The following is a 23,931-nucleotide window of genomic DNA, read 5'->3' as shown; positions in this document are numbered from 1 at the left end:
CAGGGGCCCATTGCACTCCCACGGGGCCTTTTTAAATGCAATCCATAACCCGGATTTGCCAGGAACCCTTCTTACTCCTCCTACTTGCATGTGACACTGGGCTTAGGATCTGCATAGGAAACACACACACAAGCACACACCTACCTTTGTTGCCTGCAGATGCCTCCTTGGCTGTCCCCAAACGGTATCAAACCAACACCCACGGGAAGCTGTAAGCATAGAGGACATGCCTGCACCCCATTGGACTTACCTGTGTGGGTTAAACCCGGGTTATTTGACAACCTATGGCGGTGATGGTTCTGCTCAGGCAGAGCAGTGCTGATGCTCCTCATAAAGCTGTCGCTGCTGTGAAGGTTCTAGGTGACATCACAAATCCCTATGGTTACATACACAACAAAGCTGGGTTGTTGTTGTTTACACTCTGCAAGGCCTGTGGAAGTGAGTGACATCATAGCACTGTAGTTCTGAGGGTTCTAGATGGATGCAACAATCTCCTGTTGCTTCTATGAAGGCCATAATAGACGACATCACCAAACAGCTCCATAGTCACATACACAGCAAAGGAGAGATGTTGTTTACACCTAGTGATGTCAGTGGTATTGAGTGACATCACAGCACAGTGCTAAGGCTCCTGGGCCTGGACACAGCAGCGGCTGCAATATCTCAACGGAGAATACGTTTATATATATGTGTGTGTGTGCGCGTATATATATATATATATATATATATATATATATATATATATATATTTCTCCGCCGAAATCACTTTTAAACCCATTTCCACCTTTTTTTCCCTTCTCTTCCTCTTACTTTTTTTTCACGTTTTTTTACGTTTTTCTCCTTTTCGCCTCTTTTCTGGGCGTATTATTCTTCTTTTTCTTCTTTTTTTTCGTCTAATGCATACCCCATCAGTGCAGCAATGCTTATTCAATACCGCCAGCAGATGGAGACACTGGGGGATAATTTTCTAAGGATTTATACTGATTTTTCCTGTCTGGATTTGTCGCACAGAAAGTTGCAGGCCAAATATGTGTGACATTTCTGCGACTTTAGCTTCTAGAGCATTTTTACAACATTATACATAGGTGCTGAATACATAAAAAGCGACTGTTCAGCGACAGACAAGTCGCATCGGCTGAAAGTAGGCCAGAATGTCAGTCCATGTTGGAGCAGGTTTAGATACAGTCTAAAGTATAGATCTCAAAGTCTGTGCACAGAATTTAGCAAGGGCCTCGCACCTTCTGATGCATCAGGTAGGTGCACAATAGCATAGCCTAACCCTCTGTACTTTGGTCTATATTGATGCGGGACATAGACAGCCAGCTGATGACCAATCCATTAGTGCAATGGATGGCTGGAAGCATTTGTCTTTGCCTTTGCAATACCACAGAAGCAATGCATGGTCAATGTACAGCAATGACACACCTGTGTGAACAGCCAGGAGACCCCCCCCCCCCCCATGTTATGTTACATAGTTACATAGTTAGTACGGTCGAAAAAAGACATATGTCCATCAAGTTCAACCAGGGAATTAAGGGGTAGGGGTGTGGCGCGATATTGGGGAAGGGATGAGATTTTATATTTCTTCATAAGCATTAATCTTATTTTGTCAATTAGGAACATTCAGCACCCACCCGCTATCAAGGCAGCTGCCTATCATGTCATGCCCTACCTGCACAGGTGTGCTGGCTACTCAAATGATCCAATTAAGGAGGCCATTTAGTCAGCAGCAGCAGAAGTCCTGTGCCTGGACGCTCCAACAGCGGCCAGACACAAGCAGAAGCAGAAGCAGCAGAAGCAGCAGCAGCACCACCTTTTGTTTTTTGGCTGCAGCAGCAGCAAGGCCCACAGGGCTGGCTAGCTGGCTAGCCAGCAAGCAGGTAGCAATGAAAGTAGGAATCTTTCTTTTTAACCCTGTAAGGGGGTGGTGCACTGTACCCGAAGATACTGCCATATCGGGTCAATGCATATGGCGACGGAAGCAAGCTTCGAAATCGGCCCCCGTTCTCAAAAATCCATTTAATATATGGTCCCCAGATAGGGGACGTATCAGATATTAAACTGATAAGAACAGATTTTTTTTTTAAGTTTCCCTCAGAACTAAATCATAGTTCTAAGATCTCATATGAACTAGATTTTTGTGCTCATCATCAGGTAACTTTTTTTTTTTTTTTTTTTTATTTATTTCCAGAATAAAACAAATTAAAACAACAAAACAACTAACAACAATAACTCAAATAAACCTTAATCCAAAATGAAACCCTTTCTCCATGCGAAAACTGCCAAATAATCAATTAAACCGAATTGAAGAGCTCCACTCTTCAAAGCTTCTTTGACAGGGACTGCCAACCATGGTGACACTTGGTAGGTCGCCATGAAGCGCCTTACATCAGGCTTCATGGACTGCATTATTTTTCCCCTCACAGTTTCAAGCCGGGTATTCACTTTTATTTTAAATTTTACTAGGTCTTGAACAAATATTTCTTTTTCTTCCTTTGGGGCTTGGTCTAGCACCTCACCCAAATATCCAGAAAAATACTCACTGAGAATTATTTTCTTTAATTCCTCTGTGTGCTCCCCTTCAGAAGCCTCACTTACGCTTTCTTCTTCCATTTCTTTTCCTGTGTCCAACTTTTCTTTGCTCTTGCCAGAAACTTTTTTGGCCTCTGGAACTATATTCTCTTCTTTTGTCTTCCTCTTCAATTTCACCCCAACTTCCATAGCCTCAGATTTTTCCGGGCAGTCTTTAAAGAAGTGCCCAGTCTTTTTACAGGCCCTGCAGGTCTTACTTTGGCCACACTCAGAAAAGACATGACCTTCCTTTAGACATTTGGTACATATTATCTTTCCACAACTTTCATGCCCGTATTGTTTGCAGTTTTTGCAGAAAGTTCCCATCTCTGGGAAAAATAAATCCCCTGTGTCCTTCCCTATTTTAAACCGAGCTGGTGGGAGCAACAATCTTCCGGGCGCCCCCGCATCCTCTTTCAGTCTGCACAAGAACTTCCATTTTCCTGTCCAAAGCTGGTGTTGGTTAAGGACTTTACCTCTTTCCTCTACTTCCACACAAAATTCCTGCAAAAAGAGCTTGATGTCACTTTCTTTCGCGTATGGCGAGTACATCTTAACTGTGAACAGCTTGGTATTGTCCACAAAGTGCTCAACCAATTTTATGCCTTCCATCTTTGGATGATTCCGGGTTTTCTCCAAGGTTTCCAAAAATTTTCTGTAGAAAGACTTGCTGTTGAAAGTAACATCATAGACCCCCTTTCGAGGGTAATCCATGACTGTCAAGATCTCCATTCTTGGCACTTGGAACAGACCAAACAAGATCTCCACGATTAAGAAGTCCAGATTCTTTTCTCCTCTGGCTTGCTCCTCCACGATAAATCGAACAGCATTTTTGACCCGAGCATATTCAGGTATATCCGCCATGTCTGTTCAGCTGCCGAGATCTTCTTCCGTCCTCTGTTTGCAACCAGGCGACCCAGTAGCTGCCTGGTGATCACTTCTCGTTTCCTGGGGAGTAAGCCGTAACCCCAAAAGCAGCAAGGGGGTGAAGCTCCACCAAATAGGTAGAGCGATCCCCCAAGGCCAAGGCACGGGTACCCCAGGAACCTTCCAGCCAGACCAAGTGAGCAGATACTACACTTGATCTTAGCCAAAAGGCCGAGAAGCGATAACCGTGAAAGGGGCGGGCCCAACAAGGTGCCCTTCATGGGCACTATCACTGCTTGCTGTCAGGGAGGCTGCCAGACAATTTTCCATGCACACTCTGGGCTGGGGGGCAGTCAACCACCAGTACACACAGCAGAACCTAAACCCATACCATTATTGCTAAGCAGCAAGACAGGGGCCCATTGCACTCCCACGGGGCCTTTTTAAATGCAATCCATAACCCGGATTTGCCAGGAACCCTTCTTACTCCTCCTACTTGCATGTGACACTGGGCTTAGGATCTGCATAGGAAACACACACACAAGCACACACCTACCTTTGTTGCCTGCAGATGCCTCCTTGGCTGTCCCCAAACGGTATCAAACCAACACCCACGGGAAGCTGTAAGCATAGAGGACATGCCTGCACCCCATTGGACTTACCTGTGTGGGTTAAACCCGGGTTATTTGACAACCTATGGTGGTGATGGTTCTGCTCAGGCAGAGCAGTGCTGATGCTCCTCATAAAGCTGTCGCTGCTGTGAAGGTTCTAGGTGACATCACAAATCCCTATGGTTACATACACAACAAAGCTGGGTTGTTGTTGTTTACACTCTGCAAGGCCTGTGGAAGTGAGTGACATCATAGCACTGTAGTTCTGAGGGTTCTAGATGGATGCAACAATCTCCTGTTGCTTCTATGAAGGCCATAATAGACAACATCACCAAACAGCTCCATAGTCACATACAGAGCAAAGGAGAGATGTTGTTTACACCTAGTGATGTCAGTGGTATTGAGTGACATCACAGCACAGTGCTAAGGCTCCTGGGCCTGGACACAGCAGCGGCTGCAATATCTCAACGGAGAATACGTTTATATATATGTGTGTGTGTGCGCGTATATATATATATATATATATATATATATATATATATATATATTTCTCCGCCGAAATCACTTTTAAACCCATTTCCACCTTTTTTTCCCTTCTCTTCCTCTTACTTTTTTTTCACGTTTTTTTACGTTTTTCTCCTTTTCGCCTCTTTTCTGGGCGTATTATTCTTCTTTTTCTTCTTTTTTTTCGTCTAATGCATACCCCATCAGTGCAGCAATGCTTATTCAATACCGCCAGCAGATGGAGACACTGGGGGATAATTTTCTAAGGATTTATACTGATTTTTCCTGTCTGAATTTGTCGCACAGAAAGTTGCAGGCCAAATATGTGTGACATTTCTGCGACTTTAGCTTCTAGAGCATTTTTACAACATTATACATAGGTGCTGAATACATAAAAAGCGACTGTTCAGCGACAGACAAGTCGCATCGGCTGAAAGTAGGCCAGAATGTCAGTCCATGTTGGAGCAGGTTTAGATACAGTCTAAAGTATAGATCTCAAAGTCTGTGCACAGAATTTAGCAAGGGCCTCGCACCTTCTGATGCATCAGGTAGGTGCACAATAGCATAGCCTAACCCTCTGTACTTTGGTCTATATTGATGCGGGACATAGACAACCAGCTGATGACCAATCCATTAGTGCAATGGATGGCTGGAAGCATTTGTCTTTGCCTTTGCAATACCACAGAAGCAATGCATGGTCAATGTACAGCAATGACACACCTGTGTGAACAGCCAGGAGACCCCCCCCCCCCCCATGTTATGTTACATAGTTACATAGTTAGTACGGTCGAAAAAAGACATATGTCCATCAAGTTCAACCAGGGAATTAAGGGGTAGGGGTGTGGCGCGATATTGGGGAAGGGATGAGATTTTATATTTCTTCATAAGCATTAATCTTATTTTGTCAATTAGGAACATTCAGCACCCACCCGCTATCAAGGCAGCTGCCTATCATGTCATGCCCTACCTGCACAGGTGTGCTGGCTACTCAAATGATCCAATTAAGGAGGCCATTTAGTCAGCAGCAGCAGAAGTCCTGTGCCTGGACGCTCCAACAGCGGCCAGACACAAGCAGAAGCAGAAGCAGCAGAAGCAGCAGCAGCACCACCTTTTGTTTTTTGGCTGCAGCAGCAGCAAGGCCCACAGGGCTGGCTAGCTGGCTAGCCAGCAAGCAGGTAGCAATGAAAGTAGGAATCTTTCTTTTTAACCCTGTAAGGGGGTGGTGCACTGTACCCGAAGATACTGCCATATCGGGTCAATGCATAGGGCGACGGAAGCAAGCTTCGAAATCGGCCCCCGTTCTCAAAAATCCATTTAATATATGGTCCCCAGATAGGGGACGTATCAGATATTAAACTGATAAGAACAGATACTACACTTGATCTTAGCCAAAAGGCCGAGAAGCGATAACCGTGAAAGGGGCGGGCCCAACAAGGTGCCCTTCATGGGCACTATCACTGCTTGCTGTCAGGGAGGCTGCCAGACAATTTTCCATGCACACTCTGGGCTGGGGGGCAGTCAACCACCAGTACACACAGCAGAACCTAAACCCATACCATTATTGCTAAGCAGCAAGACAGGGGCCCATTGCACTCCCACGGGGCCTTTTTAAATGCAATCCATAACCCGGATTTGCCAGGAACCCTTCTTACTCCTCCTACTTGCATGTGACACTGGGCTTAGGATCTGCATAGGAAACACACACACAAGCACACACCTACCTTTGTTGCCTGCAGATGCCTCCTTGGCTGTCCCCAAACGGTATCAAACCAACACCCACGGGAAGCTGTAAGCATAGAGGACATGCCTGCACCCCATTGGACTTACCTGTGTGGGTTAAACCCGGATTATTTGACAACCTATGGCGGTGATGGTTCTGCTCAGGCAGAGCAGTGCTGATGCTCCTCATAAAGCTGTCGCTGCTGTGAAGGTTCTAGGTGACATCACAAATCCCTATGGTTACATACACAACAAAGCTGGGTTGTTGTTGTTTACACTCTGCAAGGCCTGTGGAAGTGAGTGACATCATAGCACTGTAGTTCTGAGGGTTCTAGATGGATGCAACAATCTCCTGTTGCTTCTATGAAGGCCATAATAGACGACATCACCAAACAGCTCCATAGTCACATACACAGCAAAGGAGAGATGTTGTTTACACCTAGTGATGTCAGTGGTATTGAGTGACATCACAGCACAGTGCTAAGGCTCCTGGGCCTGGACACAGCAGCGGCTGCAATATCTCAACGGAGAATACGTTTATATATATGTGTGTGTGTGCGCGTATATATATATATATATATATATATATATATATATATATTTCTCCGCCGAAATCACTTTTAAACCCATTTCCACCTTTTTTTCCCTTCTCTTCCTCTTACTTTTTTTTCACGTTTTTTTACGTTTTTCTCCTTTTCGCCTCTTTTCTGGGCGTATTATTCTTCTTTTTCTTCTTTTTTTTCGTCTAATGCATACCCCATCAGTGCAGCAATGCTTATTCAATACCGCCAGCAGATGGAGACACTGGGGGATAATTTTCTAAGGATTTATACTGATTTTTCCTGTCTGAATTTGTCGCACAGAAAGTTGCAGGCCAAATATGTGTGACATTTCTGCGACTTTAGCTTCTAGAGCATTTTTACAACATTATACATAGGTGCTGAATACATAAAAAGCGACTGTTCAGCGACAGACAAGTCGCATCGGCTGAAAGTAGGCCAGAATGTCAGTCCATGTTGGAGCAGGTTTAGATACAGTCTAAAGTATAGATCTCAAAGTCTGTGCACAGAATTTAGCAAGGGCCTCGCACCTTCTGATGCATCAGGTAGGTGCACAATAGCATAGCCTAACCCTCTGTACTTTGGTCTATATTGATGCGGGACATAGACAGCCAGCTGATGACCAATCCATTAGTGCAATGGATGGCTGGAAGCATTTGTCTTTGCCTTTGCAATACCACAGAAGCAATGCATGGTCAATGTACAGCAATGACACACCTGTGTGAACAGCCAGGAGACCCCCCCCCCCCCCATGTTATGTTACATAGTTACATAGTTAGTACGGTCGAAAAAAGACATATGTCCATCAAGTTCAACCAGGGAATTAAGGGGTAGGGGTGTGGCGCGATATTGGGGAAGGGATGAGATTTTATATTTCTTCATAAGCATTAATCTTATTTTGTCAATTAGGAACATTCAGCACCCACCCGCTATCAAGGCAGCTGCCTATCATGTCATTCCCTACCTGCACAGGTGTGCTGGCTACTCAAATGATCCAATTAAGGAGGCCATTTAGTCAGCAGCAGCAGAAGTCCTGTGCCTGGACGCTCCAACAGTGGCCAGACACAAGCAGAAGCAGAAGCAGCAGAAGCACCACCTTTTGTTTTTTGGCTGCAGCAGCAGCAAGGCCCACAGGGCTGGCTAGCTGGCTAGCCAGCAAGCAGGTAGCAATGAAAGTAGGAATCTTTCTTTTTAACCCTGTAAGGGGGTGGTGCACTGTACCCGAAGATACTGCCATATCGGGTCAATGCATAGGGCGACGGAAGCAAGCTTCGAAATCGGCCCCCGTTCTCAAAAATCCATTTAATATATGGTCCCCAGATAGGGGACGTATCAGATATTAAACTGATAAGAACAGATACTACACTTGATCTTAGCCAAAAGGCCGAGAAGCGATAACCGTGAAAGGGGCGGGCCCAACAAGGTGCCCTTCATGGGCACTATCACTGCTTGCTGTCAGGGAGGCTGCCAGACAATTTTCCATGCACACTCTGGGCTGGGGGGCAGTCAACCACCAGTACACACAGCAGAACCTAAACCCATACCATTATTGCTAAGCAGCAAGACAGGGGCCCATTGCACTCCCATGGGGCCTTTTTAAATGCAATCCATAACCCGGATTTGCCAGGAACCCTTCTTACTCCTCCTACTTGCATGTGACACTGGGCTTAGGATCTGCATAGGAAACACACACACAAGCACACACCTACCTTTGTTGCCTGAAGATGCCTCCTTGGCTGTCCCCAAACGGTATCAAACCAACACCCACGGGAAGCTGTAAGCATAGAGGACATGCCTGCACCCCATTGGACTTACCTGTGTGGGTTAAACCCGGGTTATTTGACAACCTATGGCGGTGATGGTTCTGCTCAGGCAGAGCAGTGCTGATGCTCCTCATAAAGCTGTCGCTGCTGTGAAGGTTCTAGGTGACATCACAAATCCCTATGGTTACATACACAACAAAGCTGGGTTGTTGTTGTTTACACTCTGCAAGGCCTGTGGAAGTGAGTGACATCATAGCACTGTAGTTCTGAGGGTTCTAGATGGATGCAACAATCTCCTGTTGCTTCTATGAAGGCCATAATAGACGACATCACCAAACAGCTCCATAGTCACATACACAGCAAAGGAGAGATGTTGTTTACACCTAGTGATGTCAGTGGTATTGAGTGACATCACAGCACAGTGCTAAGGCTCCTGGGCCTGGACACAGCAGCGGCTGCAATATCTCAACGGAGAATACGTTTATATATATGTGTGTGTGTGCGCGTATATATATATATATATATATATATATATATATATATATATATATATTTCTCCGCCGAAATCACTTTTAAACCCATTTCCACCTTTTTTTCCCTTCTCTTCCTCTTACTTTTTTTTCACGTTTTTTTACGTTTTTCTCCTTTTCGCCTCTTTTCTGGGCGTATTATTCTTCTTTTTCTTCTTTTTTTTCGTCTAATGCATACCCCATCAGTGCAGCAATGCTTATTCAATACCGCCAGCAGATGGAGACACTGGGGGGTAATTTTCTAAGGATTTATACTGATTTTTCCTGTCTGAATTTGTCGCACAGAAAGTTGCAGGCCAAATATGTGTGACATTTCTGCGACTTTAGCTTCTAGAGCATTTTTACAACATTATACATAGGTGCTGAATACATAAAAAGCGACTGTTCAGCGACAGACAAGTCGCATCGGCTGAAAGTAGGCCAGAATGTCAGTCCATGTTGGAGCAGGTTTAGATACAGTCTAAAGTATAGATCTCAAAGTCTGTGCACAGAATTTAGCAAGGGCCTCGCACCTTCTGATGCATCAGGTAGGTGCACAATAGCATAGCCTAACCCTCTGTACTTTGGTCTATATTGATGCGGGACATAGACAGCCAGCTGATGACCAATCCATTAGTGCAATGGATGGCTGGAAGCATTTGTCTTTGCCTTTGCAATACCACAGAAGCAATGCATGGTCAATGTACAGCAATGACACACCTGTGTGAACAGCCAGGAGACCCCCCCCCCCCCCCCATGTTATGTTACATAGTTACATAGTTAGTACGGTCGAAAAAAGACATATGTCCATCAAGTTCAACCAGGGAATTAAGGGGTAGGGGTGTGGCGCGATATTGGGGAAGGGATGAGATTGGATGAGATTTTATATTTCTTCATAAGCATTAATCTTATTTTGTCAATTAGGAACATTCAGCACCCACCCGCTATCAAGGCAGCTGCCTATCATGTCATGCCCTACCTGCACAGGTGTGCTGGCTACTCAAATGATCCAATTAAGGAGGCCATTTAGTCAGCAGCAGCAGAAGTCCTGTGCCTGGACGCTCCAACAGTGGCCAGACACAAGCAGAAGCAGAAGCAGCAGAAGCACCACCTTTTGTTTTTTGGCTGCAGCAGCAGCAAGGCCCACAGGGCTGGCTAGCTGGCTAGCCAGCAAGCAGGTAGCAATGAAAGTAGGAATCTTTCTTTTTAACCCTGTAAGGGGGTGGTGCACTGTACCCGAAGATACTGCCATATCGGGTCAATGCATAGGGCGACGGAAGCAAGCTTCGAAATCGGCCCCCGTTCTCAAAAATCCATTTAATATATGGTCCCCAGATAGGGGACGTATCAGATATTAAACTGATAAGAACAGATACTACACTTGATCTTAGCCAAAAGGCCGAGAAGCGATAACCGTGAAAGGGGCGGGCCCAACAAGGTGCCCTTCATGGGCACTATCACTGCTTGCTGTCAGGGAGGCTGCCAGACAATTTTCCATGCACACTCTGGGCTGGGGGGCAGTCAACCACCAGTACACACAGCAGAACCTAAACCCATACCATTATTGCTAAGCAGCAAGACAGGGGCCCATTGCACTCCCACGGGGCCTTTTTAAATGCAATCCATAACCCGGATTTGCCAGGAACCCTTCTTACTCCTCCTACTTGCATGTGACACTGGGCTTAGGATCTGCATAGGAAACACACACACAAGCACACACCTACCTTTGTTGCCTGCAGATGCCTCCTTGGCTGTCCCCAAACGGTATCAAACCAACACCCACGGGAAGCTGTAAGCATAGAGGACATGCCTGCACCCCATTGGACTTACCTGTGTGGGTTAAACCCGGGTTATTTGACAACCTATGGCGGTGATGGTTCTGCTCAGGCAGAGCAGTGCTGATGCTCCTCATAAAGCTGTCGCTGCTGTGAAGGTTCTAGGTGACATCACAAATCCCTATGGTTACATACACAACAAAGCTGGGTTGTTGTTGTTTACACTCTGCAAGGCCTGTGGAAGTGAGTGACATCATAGCACTGTAGTTCTGAGGGTTCTAGATGGATGCAACAATCTCCTGTTGCTTCTATGAAGGCCATAATAGACGACATCACCAAACAGCTCCATAGTCACATACACAGCAAAGGAGAGATGTTGTTTACACCTAGTGATGTCAGTGGTATTGAGTGACATCACAGCACAGTGCTAAGGCTCCTGGGCCTGGACACAGCAGCGGCTGCAATATCTCAACGGAGAATACGTTTATATATATGTGTGTGTGTGCGCGTATATATATATATATATATATATATATATATATATATATATATATTTATCCGCCGAAATCACTTTTAAACCCATTTCCACCTTTTTTTCCCTTCTCTTCCTCTTACTTTTTTTTTCACGTTTTTTTACGTTTTTCTCCTTTTCGCCTCTTTTCTGGGCGTATTATTCTTCTTTTTCTTCTTTTTTTTCGTCTAATGCATACCCCATCAGTGCAGCAATGCTTATTCAATACCGCCAGCAGATGGAGACACTGGGGGATAATTTTCTAAGGATTTATACTGATTTTTCCTGTCTGAATTTGTCGCACAGAAAGTTGCAGGCCAAATATGTGTGACATTTCTGCGACTTTAGCTTCTAGAGCATTTTTACAACATTATACATAGGTGCTGAATACATAAAAAGCGACTGTTCAGCGACAGACAAGTCGCATCGGCTGAAAGTAGGCCAGAATGTCAGTCCATGTTGGAGCAGGTTTAGATACAGTCTAAAGTATAGATCTCAAAGTCTGTGCACAGAATTTAGCAAGGGCCTCGCACCTTCTGATGCATCAGGTAGGTGCACAATAGCATAGCCTAACCCTCTGTACTTTGGTCTATATTGATGCGGGACATAGACAACCAGCTGATGACCAATCCATTAGTGCAATGGATGGCTGGAAGCATTTGTCTTTGCCCTTGCAATACCACAGAAGCAATGCATGGTCAATGTACAGCAATGACACACCTGTGTGAACAGCCAGGAGACCCCCCCCCCCCCATGTTATGTTACATAGTTACATAGTTAGTACGGTCGAAAAAAAGACATATGTCCATCAAGTTCAACCAGGGAATTAAGGGGTAGGGGTGTGGCGCGATATTGGGGAAGGGATGAGATTTTATATTTCTTCATAAGCATTAATCTTATTTTGTCAATTAGGAACATTCAGCACCCACCCGCTATCAAGGCAGCTGCCTATCATGTCATGCCCTACCTGCACAGGTGTGCTGGCTACTCAAATGATCCAATTAAGGAGGCCATTTAGTCAGCAGCAGCAGAAGTCCTGTGCCTGGACGCTCCAACAGCGGCCAGACACAAGCAGAAGCAGAAGCAGCAGAAGCAGCAGCAGCACCACCTTTTGTTTTTTGGCTGCAGCAGCAGCAAGGCCCACAGGGCTGGCTAGCTGGCTAGCCAGCAAGCAGGTAGCAATGAAAGTAGGAATCTTTCTTTTTAACCCTGTAAGGGGGTGGTGCACTGTACCCGAAGATACTGCCATATCGGGTCAATGCATAGGGCGACGGAAGCAAGCTTCGAAATCGGCCCCCGTTCTCAAAAATCCATTTAATATATGGTCCCCAGATAGGGGACGTATCAGATATTAAACTGATAAGAACAGATTTTTTTTTTTAGTTAACCCTCAGAACTCCATCAGAGCTCTAAGATCTTATTTGAGCTTGATTTTTTGTTCATCATCAGGAAAACCCGTTTTTCTTTATTTCTTTATCTCTTTTTTTTTTTTTTTTTTAAACAATAAAAGAAACCATATTTAAAACATAAAAAAATTATCAAACCAAAACTAACCATACTATAATTCTATAATTTCTTAAAGAAAAATTACCCAAATGTCATTCCTCTTCTCCATGCAAAGACCATCAAGAAGTCTAAGAAACCACAAGTTATAGATCCACTCAGCATCTCACTTTTGGCTGGAATCGCCAGCCACGCTGGAACCTTGTATGTTTCCACAAATCTATCTATATCTGCGTGAAAGGAACAATAGACTTTATCCCTTGCTTCATTGACTTTGATTCCCAATCTTTCTTTCAGATTTCCCAAATCCTCGTCAAAGGCTTTTTTCTCTTTTTTTTGACACACTCTTGAAGACAACATCAAGAGAGCCTCCATACTCTACCGGTACATATTCTTCTTCATTTTCTTTCCTTTTCTTCTCCTCCATCACTTTCCTGGTTGGAGTTTCCTCCTCTTCAGGTTCTTCCCTCACATCAGTTTCCTCCTCCCTACTTCGTTTCATAACCTCCTTTTTCTTCTTCTTCTTCTTAGGACACATTACTGCCAGGTGTCCCTCATCACCACATAGATGACACTTTTTCTTCACCTTACATGCTTCTGGCTCATGGCCTTCTTCTTGGCATTTATAGCACCAAACAATATCACAAAAATCTTTCCTATGGCCATACCTTTTACACTTTCGACAAAAGTCGTCCATGCCTGAAAAGAACAGGTCACCATTTACTGGGCCAATCTTAAAACGCCCTGGGGGATAAATTAGCTTTCCATCAGGTGTTTTCTGAAACTTCACTTGAAATTTCCACTTTGTCGTCCAAAGTCCATATTGATTATAGATCTTGCCTTTTGGCTTCACCTCCTCACAGAATCTAGAAAGGAACAGAACAATCTCTTCTTCTGTGATATACGGACTGTACATCCTCACAGTTATAAGTCTTTCCCGAGTCGGGAAATGGGGAGTAATCTCTACCCCTCCCAACTTAGGGTGCGACTTCCACAGCAATGCTTTATTGCAGAACACACCATAGTCCTCCTCCGAAACCAGAACCACATCATAGACTCCACTTCTTGGAAATTCCAGCATCGATAATATCTGGTCCTTCCTCAGCTCAAAAAGCTGGAACAAAATCTCCTCCACCACGAAGAATAAACCTCTCTCCTTCTTTCCAGCATCCAAAAGAGTAATTCGGACTCCATTTCGTAGTCTGGCGTAGCTAGGTACACCTCCAGCAGGCTCTTCTTTCTTGCCAGCCTCCTCCATCGCAGAAAAAACACCTCCCCTACTGCAGGCAGGTAGGTAGTGATCGCTCCTCGTTGCCCGGGGACTAAGCCGCAACCCTGATGTCAGCAAGGGGGTTTAGTCCCACCATATAGATGGGACGATCCCCCAGGGAAAAGGAGCGGGTACCCCGGGCACCTTCCAGCCAGATCAAGCAAACAGATACTACACTTGATCTTAGCCAAAAGGCCGAGAAGCGATAACCGTGAAAGGGGCGGGCCCAACAAGGTGCCCTTCATGGGCACTATCACTGCTTGCTGTCAGGGAGGCTGCCAGACAATTTTCCATGCACACTCTGGGCTGGGGGGCAGTCAACCACCAGTACACACAGCAGAACCTAAACCCATACCATTATTGCTAAGCAGCAAGACAGGGGCCCATTGCACCCACGGGGCCTTTTTAAATGCAATCCATAACCCGGATTTGCCAGGAACCCTTCTTACTCCTCCTACTTGCATGTGACACTGGGCTTAGGATCTGCATAGGAAACACACACACAAGCACACACCTACCTTTGTTGCCTGCAGATGCCTCCTTGGCTGTCCCCAAACGGTATCAAACCAACACCCACGGGAAGCTGTAAGCATAGAGGACATGCCTGCACCCCATTGGACTTACCTGTGTGGGTTAAACCCGGGTTATTTGACAACCTATGGCGGTGATGGTTCTGCTCAGGCAGAGCAGTGCTGATGCTCCTCATAAAGCTGTCGCTGCTGTGAAGGTTCTAGGTGACATCACAAATCCCTATGGTTACATACACAACAAAGCTGGGTTGTTGTTGTTTACACTCTGCAAGGCCTGTGGAAGTGAGTGACATCATAGCACTGTAGTTCTGAGGGTTCTAGATGGATGCAACAATCTCCTGTTGCTTCTATGAAGGCCATAATAGACGACATCACCAAACAGCTCCATAGTCACATACACAGCAAAGGAGAGATGTTGTTTACACCTAGTGATGTCAGTGGTATTGAGTGACATCACAGCACAGTGCTAAGGCTCCTGGGCCTGGACACAGCAGCGGCTGCAATATCTCAACGGAGAATACGTTTATATATATGTGTGTGTGTGCGCGTATATATATATATATATATATATATATATATATATATATATTTCTCCGCCGAAATCACTTTTAAACCCATTTCCACCTTTTTTTCCCTTCTCTTCCTCTTACTTTTTTTTCACGTTTTTTTACGTTTTTCTCCTTTTCGCCTCTTTTCTGGGCGTATTATTCTTCTTTTTCTTCTTTTTTTTCGTCTAATGCATACCCCATCAGTGCAGCAATGCTTATTCAATACCGCCAGCAGATGGAGACACTGGGGGATAATTTTCTAAGGATTTATACTGATTTTTCCTGTCTGAATTTGTCGCACAGAAAGTTGCAGGCCAAATATGTGTGACATTTCTGCGACTTTAGCTTCTAGAGCATTTTTACAACATTATACATAGGTGCTGAATACATAAAAAGCGACTGTTCAGCGACAGACAAGTCGCATCGGCTGAAAGTAGGCCAGAATGTCAGTCCATGTTGGAGCAGGTTTAGATACAGTCTAAAGTATAGATCTCAAAGTCTGTGCACAGAATTTAGCAAGGGCCTCGCACCTTCTGATGCATCAGGTAGGTGCACAATAGCATAGCCTAACCCTCTGTACTTTGGTCTATATTGATGCGGGACATAGACAGCCAGCTGATGACCAATCCATTAGTGCAATGGATGGCTGGAAGCATTTGTCTTTGCCTTTGCAATACCACAGAAGCAATGCATGGTCAATGTACAGCAATGACACACCTGTGTGAACAGCCAGGAGACCCCCCCCCCCCCCCCCCCATGTTATGTTACATAGTTACATAGTTAGTACGGTCGAAAAAAGACATATGTCCATCAAGTTCAACCAGGGAATTAAGGGGTAGGGGTGTGGCGCGATATTGGGGAAGGGATGAGATTTTATATTTCTTCATAAGCATTAATCTTATTTTGTCAATTAGGAACATTCAGCACCCACCCGCTATCAAGGCAGCTGCCTATCATGTCATGCCCTACCTGCACAGGTGTGCTGGCTACTCAAATGATCCAATTAAGGAGGCCATTTAGTCAGCAGCAGCAGAAGTCCTGTGCCTGGACGCTCCAACAGCGGCCAGACACAAGCAGAAGCAGAAGCAGCAGAAGCAGCAGCAGCACCACCTTTTGTTTTTTGGCTGCAGCAGCAGCAAGGCCCACAGGGCTGGCTAGCTGGCTAGCCAGCAAGCAGGTAGCAATGAAAGTAGGAATCTTTCTTTTTAACCCTGTAAGGGGGTGGTGCACTGTACCCGAAGATACTGCCATATCGGGTCAATGCATAGGGCGACGGAAGCAAGCTTCGAAATCGGCCCCCGTTCTCAAAAATCCATTTAATATATGGTCCCCAGATAGGGGACGTATCAGATATTAAACTGATAAGAACAGATACTACACTTGATCTTAGCCAAAAGGCCGAGAAGCGATAACCGTGAAAGGGGCGGGCCCAACAAGGTGCCCTTCATGGGCACTATCACTGCTTGCTGTCAGGGAGGCTGCCAGACAATTTTCCATGCACACTCTGGGCTGGGGGGCAGTCAACCACCAGTACACACAGCAGAACCTAAACCCATACCATTATTGCTAAGCAGCAAGACAGGGGCCCATTGCACTCCCACGGGGCCTTTTTAAATGCAATCCATAACCCGGATTTGCCAGGAACCCTTCTTACTCCTCCTACTTGCATGTGACACTGGGCTTAGGATCTGCATAGGAAACACACACACAAGCACACACCTACCTTTGTTGCCTGCAGATGCCTCCTTGGCTGTCCCCAAACGGTATCAAACCAACACCCACGGGAAGCTGTAAGCATAGAGGACATGCCTGCACCCCATTGGACTTACCTGTGTGGGTTAAACCCGGGTTATTTGACAACCTATGGCGGTGATGGTTCTGCTCAGGCAGAGCAGTGCTGATGCTCCTCATAAAGCTGTCGCTGCTGTGAAGGTTCTAGGTGACATCACAAATCCCTATGGTTACATACACAACAAAGCTGGGTTGTTGTTGTTTACACTCTGCAAGGCCTGTGGAAGTGAGTGACATCATAGCACTGTAGTTCTGAGGGTTCTAGATGGATGCAACAATCTCCTGTTGCTTCTATGAAGGCCATAATAGACGACATCACCAAACAGCTCCATAGTCACATACACAGCAAAGGAGAGATGTTGTTTACACCTAGTGATGTCAGTGGTATTGAGTGACATCACAGCACAGTGCTAAGGCTCCTGGGCCTGGACACAGCAGCGGCTGCAATATCTCAACGGAGAATACGTTTATATATATGTGTGTGTGTGCGCGTATATATATATATATATATATATATATATATATATTTCTCCGCCGAAATCACTTTTAAACCCATTTCCACCTTTTTTTCCCTTCTCTTCCTCTTACTTTTTTTTCACGTTTTTTTACGTTTTTCTCCTTTTCGCCTCTTTTCTGGGCGTATTATTCTTCTTTTTCTTCTTTTTTTTCGTCTAATGCATACCCCATCAGTGCAGCAATGCTTATTCAATACCGCCAGCAGATGGAGACACTGGGGGATAATTTTCTAAGGATTTATACTGATTTTTCCTGTCTGAATTTGTCGCACAGAAAGTTGCAGGCCAAATATGTGTGACATTTCTGCGACTTTAACTTCTAGAGCATTTTTACAACATTATACATAGGTGCTGAATACATAAAAAGCGACTGTTCAGCGACAGACAAGTCGCATCGGCTGAAAGTAGGCCAGAATGTCAGTCCATGTTGGAGCAGGTTTAGATACAGTCTAAAGTATAGATCTCAAAGTCTGTGCACAGAATTTAGCAAGGGCCTCGCACCTTCTGATGCATCAGGTAGGTGCACAATAGCATAGCCTAACCCTCTGTACTTTGGTCTATATTGATGCGGGACATAGACAGCCAGCTGATGACCAATCCATTAGTGCAATGGATGGCTGGAAGCATTTGTCTTTGCCTTTGCAATACCACAGAAGCAATGCATGGTCAATGTACAGCAATGACACACCTGTGTGAACAGCCAGGAGACCCCCCCCCCCCCCATGTTATGTTACATAGTTACATAGTTAGTACGGTCGAAAAAAGACATATGTCCATCAAGTTCAACCAGGGAATTAAGGGGTAGGGGTGTGGCGCGATATTGGGGAAGGGATGAGATTTTATATTTCTTCATAAGCATTAATCTTATTTTGTCAATTAGGAACATTCAGCACCCACCCGCTATCAAGGCAGCTGCCTATCATGTCATGCCCTACCTGCACAGGTGTGCTGGCTACTCAAATGATCCAATTAAGGAGGCCATTTAGTCAGCAGCAGCAGAAGTCCTGTGCCTGGACGCTCCAACAGCGGCCAGACACAAGCAGAAGCAGAAGCAGCAGAAGCAGCAGCAGCACCACCTTTTGTTTTTTGGCTGCAGCAGCAGCAAGGCCCACAGGGCTGGCTAGCTGGCTAGCCAGCAAGCAGGTAGCAATGAAAGTAGGAATCTTTCTTTTTAACCCTGTAAGGGGGTGGTGCACTGTACCCGAAGATACTGCCATATCGGGTCAATGCATAGGGCGACGGAAGCAAGCTTCGAAATCGGCCCCCGTTCTCAAAAATCCATTTAATATATGGTCCCCAGGTAGGGGACGTATCAGATATTAAACTGATAAGAACAGATACTACACTTGATCTTAGCCAAAAGGCCGAGAAGCGATAACCGTGAAAGGGGCGGGCCCAACAAGGTGCCCTTCATGGGCACTATCACTGCTTGCTGTCAGGGAGGCTGCCAGACAATTTTCCATGCACACTCTGGGCTGGGGGGCAGTCAACCACCAGTACACACAGCAGAACCTAAACCCATACCATTATTGCTAAGCAGCAAGACAGGGGCCCATTGCACTCCCACGGGGCCTTTTTAAATGCAATCCATAACCCGGATTTGCCAGGAACCCTTCTTACTCCTCCTACTTGCATGTGACACTGGGCTTAGGATCTGCATAGGAAACACACACACAAGCACACACCTACCTTTGTTGCCTGCAGATGCCTCCTTGGCTGTCCCCAAACGGTATCAAACCAACACCCACGGGAAGCTGTAAGCATAGAGGACATGCCTGCACCCCATTGGACTTACCTGTGTGGGTTAAACCCGGGTTATTTGACAACCTATGGCGGTGATGGTTCTGCTCAGGCAGAGCAGTGCTGATGCTCCTCATAAAGCTGTCGCTGCTGTGAAGGTTCTAGGTGACATCACAAATCCCTATGGTTACATACACAACAAAGCTGGGTTGTTGTTGTTTACACTCTGCAAGGCCTGTGGAAGTGAGTGACATCATAGCACTGTAGTTCTGAGGGTTCTAGATGGATGCAACAATCTCCTGTTGCTTCTATGAAGGCCATAATAGACGACATCACCAAACAGCTCCATAGTCACATACACAGCAAAGGAGAGATGTTGTTTACACCTAGTGATGTCAGTGGTATTGAGTGACATCACAGCACAGTGCTAAGGCTCCTGGGCCTGGACACAGCAGCGGCTGCAATATCTCAACGGAGAATACGTTTATATATATGTGTGTGTGTGCGCGTATATATATATATATATATATATATATATATATATATATATATATTTCTCCGCCGAAATCACTTTTAAACCCATTTCCACCTTTTTTTCCCTTCTCTTCCTCTTACTTTTTTTTCACGTTTTTTTACGTTTTTCTCCTTTTCGCCTCTTTTCTGGGCGTATTATTCTTCTTTTTCTTCTTTTTTTTCGTCTAATGCATACCCCATCAGTGCAGCAATGCTTATTCAATACCGCCAGCAGATGGAGACACTGGGGGATAATTTTCTAAGGATTTATACTGATTTTTCCTGTCTGAATTTGTCGCACAGAAAGTTGCAGGCCAAATATGTGTGACATTTCTGCGACTTTAGCTTCTAGAGCATTTTTACAACATTATACATAGGTGCTGAATACATAAAAAGCGACTGTTCAGCGACAGACAAGTCGCATCGGCTGAAAGTAGGCCAGAATGTCAGTCCATGTTGGAGCAGGTTTAGATACAGTCTAAAGTATAGATCTCAAAGTCTGTGCACAGAATTTAGCAAGGGCCTCGCACCTTCTGATGCATCAGGTAGGTGCACAATAGCATAGCCTAACCCTCTGTACTTTGGTCTATATTGATGCGGGACATAGACAGCCAGCTGATGACCAATCCATTAGTGCAATGGATGGCTGGAAGCATTTGTCTTTGCCTTTGCAATACCACAGAAGCAATGCATGGTCAATGTACAGCAATGACACACCTGTGTGAACAGCCAGGAGACCCCCCCCCCCCCATGTTATGTTACATAGTTACATAGTTAGTACGGTCGAAAAAAGACATATGTCCATCAAGTTCAATCAGGGAATTAAGGGGTAGGGGTGTGGCGCGATATTGGGGAAGGGATGAGATTTTATATTTCTTCATAAGCATTAATCTTATTTTGTCAATTAGGAACATTCAGCACCCACCCGCTATCAAGGCAGCTGCCTATCATGTCATGCCCTACCTGCACAGGTGTGCTGGCTACTCAAATGATCCAATTAAGGAGGCCATTTAGTCAGCAGCAGCAGAAGTCCTGTGCCTGGACGCTCCAACAGCGGCCAGACACAAGCAGAAGCAGAAGCAGCAGAAGCAGCAGCAGCACCACCTTTTGTTTTTTGGCTGCAGCAGCAGCAAGGCCCACAGGGCTGGCTAGCTGGCTAGCCAGCAAGCAGGTAGCAATGAAAGTAGGAATCTTTCTTTTTAACCCTGTAAGGGGGTGGTGCACTGTACCCGAAGATACTGCCATATCGGGTCAATGCATAGGGCGACGGAAGCAAGCTTCGAAATCGGCCCCCGTTCTCAAAAATCCATTTAATATATGGTCCCCAGATAGGGGACGTATCAGATATTAAACTGATAAGAACAGATACTACACTTGATCTTAGCCAAAAGGCCGAGAAGCGATAACCGTGAAAGGGGCGGGCCCAACAAGGTGCCCTTCATGGGCACTATCACTGCTTGCTGTCAGGGAGGCTGCCAGACAATTTTCCATGCACACTCTGGGCTGGGGGGCAGTCAACCACCAGTACACACAGCAGAACCTAAACCCATACCATTATTGCTAAGCAGCAAGACAGGGGCCCATTGCACTCCCACGGGGCCTTTTTAAATGCAATCCATAACCCGGATTTGCCAGGAACCCTTCTTACTCCTCCTACTTGCATGTGACACTGGGCTTAGGATCTGCATAGGAAACACACACACAAGCACACACCTACCTTTGTTGCCTGCAGATGCCTCCTTGGCTGTCCCCAAACGGTATCAAACCAACACCCACGGGAAGCTGTAAGCATAGAGGACATGCCTGCACCCCATTGGACTTACCTGTGTGGGTTAAACCCGGGTTATTTGACAACCTATGGCGGTGATGGTTCTGCTCAGGCAGAGCAGTGCTGATGCTCCTCATAAAGCTGTCGCTGCTGTGAAGGTTCTAGGTGACATCACAAATCCCTATGGTTACATACACAACAAAGCTGGGTTGTTGTTGTTTACACTCTGCAAGGCCTGTGGAAGTGAGTGACATCATAGCACTGTAGTTCTGAGGGTTCTAGATGGATGCAACAATCTCCTGTTGCTTCTATGAAGGCCATAATAGACGACATCACCAAACAGCTCCATAGTCACATACACAGCAAAGGAGAGATGTTGTTTACACCTAGTGATGTCAGTGGTATTGAGTGACATCACAGCACAGTGCTAAGGCTCCTGGGCCTGGACACAGCAGCGGCTGCAATATCTCAACGGAGAATACGTTTATATATATGTGTGTGTGTGCGCGTATATATATATATATATATATATATATATATATATATATATATATATATTTCTCCGCCGAAATCACTTTTAAACCTATTTCCACCTTTTTTTCCCTTCTCTTCCTCTTACTTTTTTTTCACGTTTTTTTACGTTTTTCTCCTTTTCGCCTCTTTTCTGGGCGTATTATTCTTCTTTTTCTTCTTTTTTTTCGTCTAATGCATACCCCATCAGTGCAGCAATGCTTATTCAATACCGCCAGCAGATGGAGACACTGGGGGATAATTTTCTAAGGATTTATACTGATTTTTCCTGTCTGAATTTGTCGCACAGAAAGTTGCAGGCCAAATATGTGTGACATTTCTGCGACTTTAGCTTCTAGAGCATTTTTACAACATTATACATAGGTGCTGAATACATAAAAAGCGACTGTTCAGCGACAGACAAGTCGCATCGGCTGAAAGTAGGCCAGAATGTCAGTCCATGTTGGAGCAGGTTTAGATACAGTCTAAAGTATAGATCTCAAAGTCTGTGCACAGAATTTAGCTAGGGCCTCGCACCTTCTGATGCATCAGGTAGGTGCACAATAGCATAGCCTAACCCTCTGTACTTTGGTCTATATTGATGCGGGACATAGACAGCCAGCTGATGACCAATCCATTAGTGCAATGGATGGCTGGAAGCATTTGTCTTTGCCTTTGCAATACCACAGAAGCAATGCATGGTCAATGTACAGCAATGACACACCTGTGTGAACAGCCAGGAGACCCCCCCCCCCCATGTTATGTTACATAGTGACATAGTTAGTACGGTCGAAAAAAGACATATGTCCATCAAGTTCAACCAGGGAATTAAGGGGTAGGGGTGTGGCGCGATATTGGGGAAGGGATGAGATTTTATATTTCTTCATAAGCATTAATCTTATTTTGTCAATTAGGAACATTCAGCACCCACCCGCTATCAAGGCAGCTGCCTATCATGTCATGCCCTACCTGCACAGGTGTGCTGGCTACTCAAATGATCCAATTAAGGAGGCCATTTAGTCAGCAGCAGCAGAAGTCCTGTGCCTGGACGCTCCAACAGCGGCCAGACACAAGCAGAAGCAGAAGCAGCAGAAGCAGCAGCAGCACCACCTTTTGTTTTTTGGCTGCAGCAGCAGCAAGGCCCACAGGGCTGGCTAGCTGGCTAGCCAGCAAGCAGGTAGCAATGAAAGTAGGAATCTTTCTTTTTAACCCTGTAAGGGGGTGGTGCACTGTACCCGAAGATACTGCCATATCGGGTCAATGCATAGGGCGACAGAAGCAAGCTTCGAAATCGGCCCCCGTTCTCAAAAATCCATTTAATATATGGTCCCCAGATAGGGGACGTATCAGATATTAAACTGATAAGAACAGATACTACACTTGATCTTAGCCAAAAGGCCGAGAAGCGATAACCGTGAAAGGGGCGGGCCCAACAAGGTGCCCTTCATGGGCACTATCACTGCTTGCTGTCAGGGAGGCTGCCAGACAATTTTCCATGCACACTCTGGGCTGGGGGGCAGTCAACCACCAGTACACACAGCAGAACCTAAACCCATACCATTATTGCTAAGCAGCAAGACAGGGGCCCATTGCACTCCCACGGGGCCTTTTTAAATGCAATCCATAACCCGGATTTGCCAGGAACCCTTCTTACTCCTCCTACTTGCATGTGACACTGGGCTTAGGATCTGCATAGGAAACACACACACAAGCACACACCTACCTTTGTTGCCTGCAGATGCCTCCTTGGCTGTCCCCAAACGGTATCAAACCAACACCCACGGGAAGCTGTAAGCATAGAGGACATGCCTGCACCCCATTGGACTTACCTGTGTGGGTTAAACCCGGGTTAT

General features: G+C 45.6%; 9 non-coding genes and 2 pseudogenes across 9 annotated transcripts; all 11 read right to left on the bottom strand.

Moving 5' to 3' along the window:
* Nucleotides 1-1,922: 1,922 nt before the first annotated feature.
* On the bottom strand, nucleotides 1,923-2,104 carry LOC130347870 (U2 spliceosomal RNA). The gene has a single exon (XR_008885730.1). It is a non-coding gene; the product is annotated as a U2 spliceosomal RNA (small nuclear RNA).
* A 1,424-nt stretch (nucleotides 2,105-3,528) lies between these two features.
* Nucleotides 3,529-3,681, bottom strand: LOC130347874 (U2 spliceosomal RNA; annotated as a pseudogene).
* Nucleotides 3,682-5,770: 2,089 nt separating this feature from the next.
* Nucleotides 5,771-5,961, bottom strand: LOC130347884 (U2 spliceosomal RNA). The gene has a single exon (XR_008885738.1). It is a non-coding gene; the product is annotated as a U2 spliceosomal RNA (small nuclear RNA).
* A 2,076-nt stretch (nucleotides 5,962-8,037) lies between these two features.
* LOC130347882 (U2 spliceosomal RNA) lies at nucleotides 8,038-8,228 on the bottom strand. Its single transcript, XR_008885737.1, has one exon. It is a non-coding gene; the product is annotated as a U2 spliceosomal RNA (small nuclear RNA).
* Nucleotides 8,229-10,324: 2,096 nt separating this feature from the next.
* On the bottom strand, nucleotides 10,325-10,515 carry LOC130347881 (U2 spliceosomal RNA). The gene has a single exon (XR_008885736.1). It is a non-coding gene; the product is annotated as a U2 spliceosomal RNA (small nuclear RNA).
* Nucleotides 10,516-12,607: 2,092 nt separating this feature from the next.
* Nucleotides 12,608-12,792, bottom strand: LOC130347869 (U2 spliceosomal RNA). The gene has a single exon (XR_008885729.1). It is a non-coding gene; the product is annotated as a U2 spliceosomal RNA (small nuclear RNA).
* Nucleotides 12,793-14,240: 1,448 nt separating this feature from the next.
* Nucleotides 14,241-14,370, bottom strand: LOC130347871 (U2 spliceosomal RNA; annotated as a pseudogene).
* Nucleotides 14,371-16,460: 2,090 nt separating this feature from the next.
* On the bottom strand, nucleotides 16,461-16,651 carry LOC130347880 (U2 spliceosomal RNA). The gene has a single exon (XR_008885735.1). It is a non-coding gene; the product is annotated as a U2 spliceosomal RNA (small nuclear RNA).
* Nucleotides 16,652-18,732: 2,081 nt separating this feature from the next.
* LOC130347862 (U2 spliceosomal RNA) lies at nucleotides 18,733-18,923 on the bottom strand. Its single transcript, XR_008885722.1, has one exon. It is a non-coding gene; the product is annotated as a U2 spliceosomal RNA (small nuclear RNA).
* A 2,090-nt stretch (nucleotides 18,924-21,013) lies between these two features.
* Nucleotides 21,014-21,204, bottom strand: LOC130347879 (U2 spliceosomal RNA). Its single transcript, XR_008885734.1, has one exon. It is a non-coding gene; the product is annotated as a U2 spliceosomal RNA (small nuclear RNA).
* A 2,093-nt stretch (nucleotides 21,205-23,297) lies between these two features.
* Nucleotides 23,298-23,488, bottom strand: LOC130347859 (U2 spliceosomal RNA). Its single transcript, XR_008885720.1, has one exon. It is a non-coding gene; the product is annotated as a U2 spliceosomal RNA (small nuclear RNA).
* Between the last annotated feature and the right edge of the window lie 443 nt (nucleotides 23,489-23,931).

Source organism: Hyla sarda, unplaced genomic scaffold, assembly GCF_029499605.1.
Source record: "Hyla sarda isolate aHylSar1 unplaced genomic scaffold, aHylSar1.hap1 scaffold_854, whole genome shotgun sequence".
NCBI classification, from domain to species: Eukaryota; Metazoa; Chordata; class Amphibia; order Anura; family Hylidae; genus Hyla; species Hyla sarda.
This window is presented reverse-complemented; position numbering and strand designations above follow the sequence as displayed.